This window comes from Drosophila yakuba, chromosome 3R, assembly GCF_016746365.2.
Source record: "Drosophila yakuba strain Tai18E2 chromosome 3R, Prin_Dyak_Tai18E2_2.1, whole genome shotgun sequence".
In the NCBI taxonomy this organism is placed as follows: Eukaryota; Metazoa; Arthropoda; class Insecta; order Diptera; family Drosophilidae; genus Drosophila; species Drosophila yakuba.
Window position 1 is genome coordinate 4,531,009 of NC_052530.2, and position 14,527 is coordinate 4,545,535.

At 41.1% G+C, this 14,527-nt stretch overlaps 1 protein-coding gene and 2 non-coding genes across 4 annotated transcripts in view; all 3 read left to right on the forward strand.

Annotated features, from left to right (window-relative positions):
* Positions 1–14,527, forward strand: part of LOC6535503 (hormone receptor 4) — a 40,263-nt gene that overhangs the window by 4,024 nt on the left and 21,712 nt on the right. The gene's annotated exons all lie outside the window — the stretch shown is intronic.
* On the forward strand, positions 9,291–9,362 carry Trnag-ucc. The gene has a single exon. It is a non-coding gene; the product is annotated as a tRNA-Gly (tRNA).
* Trnag-ucc lies at positions 9,631–9,702 on the forward strand. Its single transcript has one exon. It is a non-coding gene; the product is annotated as a tRNA-Gly (tRNA).

Here is a 14,527-nt window from a genome sequence, read left to right on the forward strand (position 1 = left end):
GTGAAGTTCTTAGGGAGAAGTCTTGGATTGCTGGAAGAATTGGTAGCTGAGAATAGGCAGTGGCTTCCTTTGGTTTCCTGGCAGTTGAGCTGTAATGCAGGACCTTCTTAAAATAAGATATTAGTTATTCAATAGTAATTGATTATTTGCTTGCAGAATTACAAGTTAATTAACTTGTGACTTGTTACCCAGACAGCAAGCTTATCATTCAGTATCTAATGAAAGCCAATTGGGAGAAGTATGGCATTTGCTTATTATTTTAAACCTGTGACCTTTGCTTAACAGAATATCGATCATAACTGATGATTCATTAATACTTATAACCTAACCCTTTGCTTAACCAAGTATCAAATTTATTTGGATTCTTCAACTGAAGATTCTGACCGATAATGCAACTAAGCACTCAGCCTTGTCTTTTTTGAAAGTGTCTTTTGACGATCTGTTGATCTTTGCGCCTCCGTTTGGCCAGAGCTCGCACCACTGTGCAGCACAACCTTTGTTACCTTGTGCCGAACGGAAATCGCTGACATGGACCACACCACAGCAGTCAAGTCAGCCAAACCGAACCAAGGAAACCAAGCCAAGCTCAAACACAATCTCCAGAAGCTTGGCACTCAGCGAGGCTTGCCTAATGTTTAATTAAGGTGATTGCTGTGCGGTCACCTGGCGATGTTGCTGCTGCTGCTGCTGTTGCAGTTGGTGTCGCGGCTGCTGCTGCTGTTGTGGTTTTGGCGAACGAAAACAACACCTCACGATCACCAAATTGGTTTGTAAGGATAAGCTGTTCAGCTCGGTCAGGCACTTTCGGAGAGGGAATAGTAGGATACCTGTGTCAAATGCCTGGGCCAAAGGACATCTCTAAAGAAACGAAACGGGCAGTTCGAATCTGCAGCGGTGGCCTTAATGAAGATTAATTGCAATCAGCGAGCCACTTGAGCCGCGATTAATTGCAGGAACCAGTGGACATGGAAATGGAACCAAACTTCCTCCTAGATCTGCGGACCTGCAGACCAGCAGACTTGCAGATACTGATGCTGATGATGATGATGCCTTTTGAAATGGTTCACAAGTTCACGACTGCAACGACGGCAACTTAATTGCCGTTTACATGGGAGGCTAAATTGTGATTGCTCCCGGCCAGGCTTTGTTGGTGGCACAATGCAGTTGATGGATTGCACTTGGCCCCCCATTTCCCCACCGTTTGCTTAGTGGCATGAGGAGCCCATCGAGGAGATTCGTCATTGCCAGTTTAGCATAAACAACTTGGACTGGTTCATATCATAGATTGCGTTAGGTTCGACACATTAGCATAATACGTGTGGGTCGAAAAAGTGTGCCACAAATGGCTTCGTATAGGTCAACTTGATTATTATTATATGGTTTTTATTAGTTTTCCTTTTTTTTTGCATTGTCACCTGCGGTCTGGGAGTTGGCGCCAAGTCTGCGCCGCTGGCCAAATCAAATGAAATCGATTTGGAACTCTAAAATGTATATATCGAAAGCCACAGCATGTGGGCTGATTTTTGATTTTTGCGGTTTGCATTCGAGTTAAGTTATAATTTGTGTATGCATTTTGACAACTTTTAAGTAGCAATAAATTGCCATTACGAATCTAAAAATACAAGCCTAACTCAGAAGCTGAAGGCATGAGTAGAACGAGCGACTTATTCGGGCTTTAACTCGGCTTATATCTCATTAAGGAGATGAGACAGTTATGTCGAATATAGTAACTTGTTATTATTAGCTTTCCGAGGGGAACTAGGGGAAATCCCTACTTTTATTATATTTTTGCATATTTGAATCACAGCCATAAATGGCAAACTCCTCTTATCGATCCTAGTCCATCGCTATCGGTTAAGTAGACTCTTGATCTCGATAGAATAACGCCCACACCTTGGGGGTCAACCTGTCGGTGTCTTGTGGCGGAACTAGGTGGCAGCCCACGCAGATAAGCCTCGGAAAAAAAACCCTCAGCAAACGCAAATCGAAAACCACAATCATGTAAATATAGCGAAATCGAACGAGTCATAGAAAAATGAACTATAAGCGGCGTTCAGTTGAAATCGCTTGGATTTTCGTTGAAAAACCGCAAAACGCGTTTTTCATTTGCATAAAAAATTGTTGTAGCAGGCAATCGAACATGTGGCAGGCGGAGGAGTGTGAGTGTGTGTGTTGGGGGACCAAGAGCAAGACCAAGCCCCAAAGTTGATTTCATTCATAAGGCTGAGACTGAGCTCCATTCATAAGCCGAGCATTTCTAGTTTAAGGTAAGCCACACTGGACACCTACGATCCGCTGGAGAGTTGCATACTGCACACCAGATACTGCAAACTGAAAACTGCAAGCTGCAACTGCAACTGCACATTATTTATAACATTTTGCCGTTTTGGGGTCACATGCTGGCGTGTGTTGCAAATTAAATTTGCAAATTATAGGCTGTCGCTGGGGGTTTCCGGTTAACGACCAAAGTCAGTCCTTCGCCACAGCAGCAGGCACACTCCCGCTCATCTTGCGGTGCCTCAAATGTGCTGCACCACACATAAACTTCAGCCGTGGAGTTCCCAAAAAATAAAATAAGATACATACATATATGAAGCACCCAGCTTTTTGGCTCAGCTGCACTTCATCACGCTCTTCTTTTTGGCGGCGCGGGGGTCCTCGTCGCATGACAACCTCAATCGACATTCACACACAGCTGGGCCCAAATATGGCGCATTCGGTACAAAATGGTCTCGTCTCAGCCGTGTTTTCGGCCACATTTGAACTGTCATGCCCCGACCAGCAGGCTGGATCACCCGTGCTTGGCCGGCACCAGCCAGTTCCAGCTTTCGGCTGACATTTTGAAGCGAAATGTCAGTCACAGCTCAACATCCCGCCATCGTCGTCGGGCCGTCCGTTTGTCGCCTTTTATATTTTTTTAAAATTACTTCACTTTCTGGCCAACGGCTTCAGTGTAGAGCGCTTGAGCTGCTGATGGTGGTTTTCTGGTGGTTTGGTTAGCGGTTAGTGGCCATTACCACCGTGGGCTGATCTTGGGCAGCCTTAGGCAGGCTTAGACAAAAGTGCGAAAGGAACGTAGGGGCAATGCGAGGAGCTGAACTCTGGATGCCCTTGAATTTGAAATCTAATTGGGATCAGCAGTCTGGAAATAGAAGGCTTTGGTCAAAATTAAAGAAAAAAAAGAGAAAGCGAATTAAGGAAAGAGAAAAATTTATTGCAAAACATTTTTAAGATCATTTGAAACATTTATATTTCACCAAGGTAATATGAACCTCAAGGGTCTTCAAAGAAGATCAGAAAGGATATAACGAAATAAAATGATTGCATACTTAGATACTATACATTCAAAAATAATTATTATATTCTATTCAGGGTCGGCTATTGTTTGTTGAAATACCCCATTAAAACTAAATACATTGCTGAATTAAAATTAATATCCATACAATTAATTATAAATTGACTAGCAGCCTCTCCTATAAAATGCCACCAATTATTTTCTCTCTTGTGCCTTTTGTGTAAGTCAATTCAAAATGAAGCTTTCGAAAAATCCCCTCTTCTCCATTGAGATCTCGCCTGTCCATCATACCCTGCCGCACTTCAAGGGTACTCCACTCGAAAAACAGGGGCAACCATCATCATCGCTGGAGATCACAGATCACGCAAGATTTCCAGCTAAATATGGTAGCCAAATAATTTACATCAGCTCTTGTGCTCTTTATTGTTCTGTTTGCTGATGTCGCTATATCTTTTATAGTTTATATGGTGGCGGTTGTTGTTGCAGTTTGGCGTGATTTGAAGTTTCGTGTTATTGCTCATCTAGTTGTTGCTTGAATTTTTAGTGGGCGTAGCGCGCGCCTTGCTGCCCACTCGAGGATTGCCTTTTTCAGAGTGCCGCTGCTTGTTGTTTGGTTATTTGTGATTTGTGCTTTGTGATTTGTGTTTTGGTTTTTATCTATATACTTGTACACACAGCTTTTTTGACTGCGAGAAATTCGATTGGTGGTCAGTGTCTGATAGCCAAGTTTCAAGTGCGTCCTCCCCTTGTGCCATTAAAGAAATCATCAAGGGGCTTTTGTGTGCTCACGCCACTTGACACATTTCAATGGAGGGAAGCAGACAAATCAGAAAATAGCTGCTCCCCGTTCCATTTTCAAAGTCCGAAACTCACAAATTACGCGCATATTTTCTAATGAGCTCAACCATGCCGCATATCGCCATGGTTCGAAATCATTCGACTCGCACGCAGGAAAATTCAGAAAGAAATAAAGATTCTTTTTCCTCGGGTGGCACCAAGATTTATGCGTCTCCATCCGCCGGCAACCGAAACCCCTTGGCACCACCGTCCTCCACCACCCTCCACCACCTCATCATCCTTGGCAATTGGTGCCAACTGATGGCTTGGACAGACGCATATCGTTAGCACAAAAGCCGAAAACTGTCCGCTGGCATTTTCGCTTCCATGTCAAACGCTGAAAGACGCGACAATTTGTGGGGAGGAGGGCCAATTAGTGGGGGGGGGGCAGAGCCAGCCCCTCTTACTCATCTGCCTGTCGATGGGTTAAATGGCAACTAAAGATGGGCGAAAAGATGTTGAAAAGCACTTTCCACCTGGCAGAATTTCTCTAGTCAGCTATCCGTGGTATGTAGAGTTTTTTAATGAATTTTTTAAAAAGTTTTTCGAGCCCTTTCATTGGGATCTAAATAAAATGGTTATTTCCTCCGATTTACGTAGAAATCAAATGTGGTTTAGTTGATGAAAGGAACATTTGCAATAAAGACTCTGTAGCATAAGCAATGATAAATGCGATTTCTTAACTTTTTGAAGCTATCGCTTAAGTGCCTATAAAATGGCATATTGACGTTAAGATTCCCCCTTTAAGTACCAACTTTTCCATAACATATGCCAATGCAATGGATGCATTTCCTGCCTATCTCTCTCTTCACCTTTTCCCCCGACTTAATCCAAAAAAGTAGAGGAAAACTGTAACCAAACTTAGCAACAGCTTTGCCAACAGGCCCCCGCAAAAATAGAGACTAATATAAGGTAAATAAAAGTAAAAGAAGTCAAGCCAGCAGCAAGTTTTTCCAAATGCGACACGCGTTGACTTTGGGCCACTGCCGCGACTTGGGATATTTTTTTTGGTCGTCTGTCTGTCGCTTTTGGCCGTCTGTGAGTTTCTGGTGGAAGCTGTTGCCACTTCCTCGGACCTCTCGCTCGCACAGACGGCGACGCTGCATTTGAACAGTGGAACAAATTTGCAGCTGATTTATGTAAATCGCCAACAAGTTTTATTTAACTTTTTGTCGTTGGTTCCCAATCAGCGTATTGAATGCTCCCGCTCAGCCGCCCACCACTCCCTAATCCTCCGGTGCACTACTTGCTGGCTTTCATCTCTTTTCTTCTGCTCAGTTTTTTATTTTGTTATTTTTTTGGCTGCTTTTGATGCCGTTATGTGGCCCATGTTGTTGGTGGTCGCGGCTGTATACAAAACGAAATACAAAACTGCAATTCATTCAGCGAATTTTCGGTCGTTATGAATGGAGCAACCCACGCGTCCATACTAAAGTGGCTCTTGTTGCGACCGTAGTTCTTGCTGTTGCTGCGAGTGTCAACTGATGTGGTAATGATGCAACTTTATAAATCAGCTCTGAATTTATTTTAAAGAAATATTCAAATCCTTTTTTTTGTTTTTATAGTACTAAATAAAACTGAATTTACTGGTCCATAAAAAGCACAGAAGTAAGAACTAATTCATTTATAATATTCAGTGTATTGAAAATCGTATAATGGTTTGAACAGCTGCACTTTTAATTGATACATTTTGAAAAAAAATATCGTAATACAGCAAAAATTAATAGATGCAAAGAAAAATCTTTCTACATTGAAATTTTGTAATTATTTATAAATATATTGATTCGAATAGTTTTTTACATAACGCCTTGTCTTAAAACTAAACTCCTTAGGAACAATCGTGACTAAATTATATTAATTTAAAAGCATGGTTTCTCATATATGTACTATGTAAATATAAGAGACTCCTCTCAGCTATTACTGGCACCTTCAAAAATCAAATAATTTATCAAGTGCCAAAGAGTGCTACCCTTCTCTCCCCATCGAGTGCATAAAGTCCAAGCAAAAATCGATCAATGCCCCAGAGCTGTCAGACATCGTGACAAGCGGCAAAACCAAAGCTCAACCTAAACTCGGAGGTTACGGTTTGTTTTTCCTATTTTTCCGCTGTTGGCCAATATTCAAATGCAATTTATGTCATCGCGGCTTGTATTCATGCATTTATGACGTCAGCCTGGCCATGGGAAGTGGTTAGTGCTAGTTGTAGTTGTTGTTAAAGTTGTTGTTACTGTTATTGCAGCTGTGGCAAGTCGTAAAATTGTAACGGCCGCAAAAAAAAAAACATTCTAACCGGCGGAGGAGTGGGAAATAAGCCATTCACGGATAAGATTTTGCGACCCATAATGAATATCGCCAAAGTGAAAATTAATTACGAAAATCCTTAAGTTTAGATTTTACTGGTGTCAGATACTTTTATGGCCGAAGAAACGTTAAGATAATCCCCGCATTAATGTGCATTTTCTCACATATTTAACAACATACTCTTCGTCCGCTTTCATGTGGCGATCCAAAACAACTAAAGAAACGCTTCTAGGCCGAGTAGAAAAGCGTATATTTCAAACAATGGTAGCCGTTGACAAACGCCTGAAATATGATAGTTCCGATAGAGGAAACGGTTCTCTAGGCGATTAGTTCATTTCTTACCCACTGAGCTTTTGAGCAGCAGAAACATTTCATTGATGGCTGAGATGGCATTCGAAATGTTTTCATTGAACGAATCTTGCATTTGACAGTCAATTTGTTTGCATTGACAAAGCGCGGGGAAAAGCACTTTCCGGTTACCCGAATTTTTGTTAAGTTTCGGTTCTCGGATCTCGAAACTCGGATCTCGGATCTTGGATCTCAGACATGCTAATGCGGTTCCGGTGTGCCTGGCTAATGGCCAAGAGGGAGCATCTTGCCATCAACATCTTGGCCACGGCCATCAATTTGCATTTGCTGCCCACATTTACGACTCGCGTGCCCTCTTGGCACCTGGGGTTTCCAAAGTTTTGTCTTGAGCCTCGTTTCATTCATGATTTCATCATCGATGCGACGTGGGCGCAGTTTACTACGATGCGTTTGTTCATTCATAACGTAAAATGAAGGGAAAAACCTCTTCATTAACAACGCGTGCCCACCCCTAACCCATTCCCAATATCTTTCACTTCCCGACCAGTTGGTTAGTAACCCAATACTCGCTTTTATTTGGTTAGTCTTGCATCTGGGAAATGGGAATTGGGAATGAGAATGGAATGGAATGGGTGTACTTTCCATATCTTGATTTGCCTCTGGCTGCATCTTCTTGCTTGGCTCGCTTAATTTTAGCAACATTTAACCCAGTTTTTGGCCGCTGCATCTTCGTTCGTTTAATTTTTTGTTTGCTAATGAAGTGTCAACAACAAATTGAATGTCTAACATTTGTTGCATGTCGCCAGTGGAACACAAACAACACGGGCCACCGCCATAGTTGAACATATGTCTGTGTCTTTGTTTAATGCTTTAAATAAATAAAATGTGCATGCAATTGCAGAAAAAACGAGTGGAGATTTAAATAGATAAAAGGCAAGCTGCTGGTGAATACCCTTTTTAATGTTTAATGAAATATGTTTTCATCTATAGCAAAACTACAGCATTCACATCTAAGTGATATTCAAAAAAGTAATTATTTTAGTTCAATTTAATGATAATAATAATAGTACTAAATTTAAAAAAAAAGGGGAAAAAATTGACTTAATTAAATAAAATAAAATGAAATCGTACAGTTTTGAGCACAATCTCTCCTAACGGCGTCACCACTATGCACAATTTACTTGCTATCAATTGTCCTGGTGCTTCCATCTTCCACAAGCAACTCCTAATCCATCCAATAACCATTCAAATCCACCATTCAAAGATCATTAATATATAATTTATGCCAAAACGTAGCCGCCACGTAGGCAGAGGCGAAACGGCAGCGAACAACATGCCCTGGCCGAAGGCACAAACCCAATTCATTCATTTGGTTGCTGTTTGGTGTTGCAGTTACTGTGTTGCTGCTGCTGTTGCAATCATCGAACATCGCTTGCCAAGTGTGTCGACTGCGAAGTTGGCAGTGCAGCTACTGCAGAGAGCCAAACTAAAGTTAACATCGACAACAAAAACAACAAGAGCAACAACAACACGATTAATTTGCATACAACGGCGGCCGTTTTGTGAATGAAAAAATATTTCCTTTTTTTTCTGGTTTTGCTTTCGGGCAAGTAACAACAACAAATTAAAGCAACAAATGCAATAAATTGTTAAATTTTATTATTCTGCGCCGCGGATACAGGGTGCTGCCGAGTTGTGCGACCTACGCACCGAGCACAGTCGACACCATAGTGGCAACCCACACAGCACAACAAACGCGACAAGTATCTGTATCTGCGAGATACGCAAGACAAACTACAAACTACAGACTGCGAGTGTGTGTTGCGGCTAATTTGATTTCGGATTTCTGCATTGGCAAACGCTTTGCCAACTAAGTCAAAAGCTACCGATTGTTGTTTCTGCGGTTTCGGACGCCAACACAAAAGATAAGGCCTCAGATACAGATAGATATTGCTTTGGAGATGGAGCTACTCGGTTTTTGTTCATTGATCACTTGGTGCTTTTCTCCCCTCGCCCCCCGATTGATTCATTCATTTAATTTTCTGTTTCTGTTGCTGTTGCTGTTTCTACCGTTTCCTTTTTATATTAATTGCTGGCGATGCCAAGACGTAAATGTGATAATAAATTATTACAGCAAAAGACATTTACTGGGTGGGCGTCCATTACAACAACCATAACAACCAGCGACAGACACTTAAGTCAAGTTGAAGCCGATGTTGTTCGGATCGGTTGGTTGCCTTTGTGAATCGATCAGCTTTATTCGTTTTCAATGCGATTTAATTATATTCATAAGCAATATAGTTTCACAAAGTGTTTCCTGTCGCCGCCGAGGGAAAGAGCTTACTAAACAGAACCAATTAAAAAGGCTGGAAGAGAAATGATTCGACACTTTTACTGCCAAGGCTAGCCACCCCATAAAAACCATAAATCACTAGTACTTTTAGGCAAATATTGCCTTAATAGTGCAGATGTAGTTGTCAATGTAGTTTTTCCAACTAGTTGTCTGTACTCAGTTTTCATACAGTGATTAGCTCGCGAAGATTATGTGGCGTCGGTGGTGTAATGGTTAGCATAGTTGCCTTCCAAGCAGTTGACCCGGGTTCGATTCCCGGCCGACGCACTTGGCTTTTTTTTTAATATTTTTTTTTAATTTTTGAATATAAAACGAAATACATAAAATATATATTCTCAGATTTTAAGGTACATTCATAATAATCTGCTACCAAAAACCTATTTGGCGTAATTATAACAAGATTAGGTATGTTTTATTTGAAAACATGTAATACCAATATCTTAGTTGATTAAATATTCTGTATTTTGCTTTTTTTTTTTACTATTTTATGCTAAATTTAAAACAAAAACAAATGCGAATTCGATGTGAAAATGTGGCGTCGGTGGTGTAATGGTTAGCATAGTTGCCTTCCAAGCAGTTGACCCGGGTTCGATTCCCGGCCGACGCACATTGATTATTTTTTAATGCTTTGAATATGATTTCTTATCTTATTTTTGAAGACAATAAAATTATCAGTTGGGAAATTCTCATTTTCCTACTTTAAAATGACCATTGAGGGGCCCAATTTTAATGTCAAGTTCAATTGCTTTAACTGACCACTTGTCACCCCTAAACTAATCGGCCGAGATGCACATACTCCTAATTTGCTGAAGCGATCCTCAACTCGCAGCCAAATTCCATGCACTTAACGCATCAGTTGAACGCGCCCAGAAAATGGAAACCAACCCAGCGAACGGACGGAAAATGATGACAAGCGAAATGAGAATTTATATGGGAAGCCATAAAGAAGGCGACGCATAAATAACAAGGCGTTCCAACCGAAGCATTAAAGCATGGAGACATGGAAGCATGGACCCTGGGCAATGGGCAACGCCAACCGGCAGCTCGAAGATCCCAGAAAATCGGGAGAGGCTGTCGCACGCGCAACTAATTAAATTAAAGGCGATCTCGCCCAGGTTTTTCGGGGTTCCGGATCGCATCGGCTTTGTTTTGGGGTCCGTTATGCTGGGTGGGCGGTTGCAGTCGGGCCAAACTACTTTGTGTGTGAAATTTATGTGTGATAATTCAAAAAGCCAGCAGGCGGCGTATGCCAAAAAGTTCCCACACCCCCACTAGACGAAAATTGATAGCGCCTAAGCACAGTGTGCATATTAAGTGCACCCACTTTCCAAGCACTTGGCAAACGCCTCCATTCTCCGGTAGATCGGTTACGTTTCTGCTAGCTGTTTGTTTTTTTTTCGTTTTCTCGAGCTGCCTTCTTTTTATGGAGCAAGTTCAGTGTGCGAGTGAGTGACCCATGTGTCGGTGTGTAGGACAATGTGGCACGCGACTCGGCCGCAGATCACGTGGGGCCATATACTCCTCCTCCACCTCCACCTCCACACAAAAAGCGAAAATTCTGCGTGCGAACTTGGCATCGACAAGTGTAGAGGAAGCGTATGGATGACGTCGTAAAATGTTTGTGGCCGGTTTCATTTTTTTTTTTTTTTTTTTGCGGGGGTTGTGGATTCTCACATATCCACCCACCTGAGGCGCTGATCTGCCAAATGTCGGTCAGTCACGAGGAACAGATACAGATAGAGATACAGTATGCGATGAGTTCAAGGGCGTTGGAAGCAAACCTTCTTGGCACACGCCACAGGCTGCTGAGAAATCTAAGACGGAGGCGTTTTGGCACGCTTCGATCTGGAACGCCTCTTCGCCATTTTGGCCCCCACGCCAAATTGCAACTGGCCGCTTGCAACTTGCAACTAGCAACTTGCACTTTTTGCCACTCTAGATGCGTATGTGATTGTCGTCTGGTCGTGTGCCGACTCAAATAAATCAACGTGTTGCTGCCTATCTTAGGCATCCGGTTCGCCCAGGCTCAATATGTATTTCTACCCAATATTTCTTATTACCTCGTTCTTTTTCCACTTTTTTTTCATTTTTTAGCTTTTGTTTTTAGCACGTTATGCAAACTGCGACTCAATCAAGGCATTTTATTAAGCATTTTCAGGGGTTTTAATTTGCACTGGTTGAGTCGCATTGTTGTTGGCTGTTGGGAGTCGGTTCTTTTTTATATTATTACTCTTTCGACCATGTCAGTGTGAGGCTGCAGCCACAAACATGGCAGTCAACAAATTTACGACATAATAATTTACATTTATCTGCTGCAACGAGGCAGTCACACTGCCACAGCAACGAAAACAACTGGATCGCGGCATAAGTGCTTGTGTGTATTAATAACATGAAAGGAAAACTCAATTTCCCCATGGCCGAACTAAAAATGTCCTTGCAAAGCATCGAAAAACCATCGAGGTGGGGCAATGTAATGTATAGCCATACATTACCACTGAAATATTTAAAGCATTTAGAATTATTTCTTAGCTAATTCTAATCATAATAATAGCACTTGCCAGATTCTTATGAAATATGGAAATATTTTAGAGTAGATGTTCAATGTCTTTCCTTTTGGTTGGCATGATATAGCTTAAAACGATCAATTAGAACGTCTTGATTTTAACATGACTTCGTTTACTATCTTTATAAATAACAAACCGACTTTAAAGGATACAATCACCCGTTCGTAGGTCTCCGCATGTGAGGGTATCAAAAGCCAGCGCCATGTTGTTTAATAAGTTACCTTCTTGCGATATGTCGACGTCGGGCGCAGACGTCGCCTCTTTATCAGTTTATTACTTGGCAAACTTTTCATTTTAATATCATTCGCATTTGCGCAATGCATTTTGTTGCTTGTAGGTTTTTATGCCGCAGTTGAGCGACTTTTAATTTTGAACGCCTTCTTGGCAAGGCCTTCGCAAAGGAATCGGGTTGGTTGAGCGACGAGTACGGCGACGGCAAAGATGATAAATGCTTACCGGTTTTGCCTGTCAACCGGTAGAAAAAAAATAAAAAAAAACACTATATTATTATATGAAAACCGTGCCTGGGATAATAAGTAGTGCATTTTGAACCGAGTGCCACGTGTGAAAAACATTTCTCGGTTCAAAGTCAAGGAATATCTCCCCTTTTTCTCACTTTCTCTAGGACCGGAAAGTTCGAAAATCGATAGAGCTAAACATTGCCGGCACTGTTCTCCTGCGAATTCCCCAACCTTCTCTCTATCGTCCTCTCTCTCTCTTTCTCTCTTTTGGTATTTCGCTTTGCCCGGCTTGCGTAAACTTTTTTGTGGACCCGGTGAATTTTTATGAATGAATGCGGCAATTTATAGCATACTTAACAGGGCGCCTGCGTCGCCATTCTGTGGATGTGTGCGTGCGCGCCTATCGGTGTGTTTGCGGAAGCCTGCGATGACGAAAGCAAGGCCCTACTGCGTCCTTGACTGCGGAAAGTTTCACACAACAGGTGGAATTTTAAAGATGTCTGTGTCTGCGCCTGGTTTTTTTCCCCATTTTCACTTTCACAGAATTCCGTTTGACGCAGTTGGGCGGGAGGCGAATAAAGTTGCGCGTCTCGTAAATTTTCGTTAGACGGCTGTACAGTTGACATCGCGGTGATAAAAATAGTTACAGTAATTGAGGGCCAACAAAGAGTGTGAAGTGTAATTTTTAAAAATGTAACGCCTTTGGGGGCTTGTGAAAGAGACTGAGGAATATTAATAAATAAGTAATACACATTTCTGCATATAAATATATTTGTTAACTTAAGGAAATATTTCAAGATCGAATTTTAACAAGATTTAAAGTTAAAAATACATTTACATACAATAAAGATACTATTTTTTTAAATAATTGTTGTTAATCCGTAAGCCAAAAATCATTTGCTTTGTTCATAGGCATAAGCCTCTAATTCAAAAGCAAATTAAATGGCAGAATCTTCCCAGACTGAGTCGCAACACGTTTGCATGGTGAAATGTTTAGTTAAAAATAGTCGGTTGAGAACCCGACGTGGCTAACGATGATTAAGCCAGCCATGAAATTATTAACTTGTTTTCACCGCTCTCGACACAAATGTTACCATACATGGTGTGCTGAGAGGGAGAGAAGCGATACCGCAATTAAGCACAAATCACAAAGTTTGCCCAAAATTGGTTAAGACCAGTCGAAGGGAGCCAAGCAAAACAACCGAAATACCGATAATGCCGAAACGGCGAGATGATGGTTGAAAAAATAAAAACCAGCAGGCACTAAATTTGTGGTGCCTACTTTTGACCAAATTCGGATGGGACTCTTTTATGAATTGTATACTATGCTCGTACAGTGTCTGAGCATTAAAATCACTTTGTTACTTGACCTGTTTTTCGACATCGGCTTGAAGAGTGCCAAAATAAAATTAAACTTTTAAGTGTCTGACATTTCGTTAAAGAGCTTTCGGGTTTTTTGTGTTTCTTTCGATTTTACTGGAAACTCGTGGCATGAAGTGAGATCTTGAGACACATTCATATATCGCTGTCCTCGCCGCTAGGTGCATTCAACAATTCGCTGTTAATTAAGAACTACATTCGCAATGATTCATAGTGATGCGTATTAAGACTTTTCCACTTCGTGTTCAGCATTAATTTGCCGTGAGATTATCAACATTAGACCAGGAGCAAACATATTAGTGTCCGAAACCAAGTCTAAATCAGCAAGGAGACGTCTTTGAAGTTGGATAGGTCGAGAGTTGTATACTCTAAGTATTAACCACTACAGATATTCCTTTTGATACAGTTGATCGTTAAATATAAAGTAAGGGTACTTCGATTTTAAATTAAATAAATATGGCTCTAACCTTATACCTTTTAAACACGAATGCACCGTTTTATTTACTTCAGAATAAAATATATATATTTTATATTATTTATTAATACAAAATTCATAATAAACAACACTTCATAGCTCCCAAATACATGTTTAATCAAGGAGTAATGTATCTGATTTTCGCAAGAGTATTTTCATTTGAAAAAGTTGTCAGTTGGGTCAAAAGAAATTCCGTGTACCTTAAAGAGGATAGAGAAAATAGTGCAGGGGAGCGATGAAACGAAGTGCAGAGCACCGAGATCCAAAAAACTATTTGAAGTTATTTTTGCACAACTTGGTCTGACACTCGTCCCGGTCTGTGTCATTGTGGTTTTGTTGTTAAAGCGTGCCAGTAAAGTGTTTTTGCATGCCAGAGTGAGGAAAGCAAAAAAAGAGTACAACTACAAAAAATAAGGCGAACAATGTAGGCGTATTTTGATTATGATAAACTGGCGAATTATGTTGTCACTTTGCATTTTTCTTATAGAATGAAATTATATTTTATAAGCGCTCTACAAGTCAAGAGAGATGTTCGGCTTGTTGTTTTTCCTG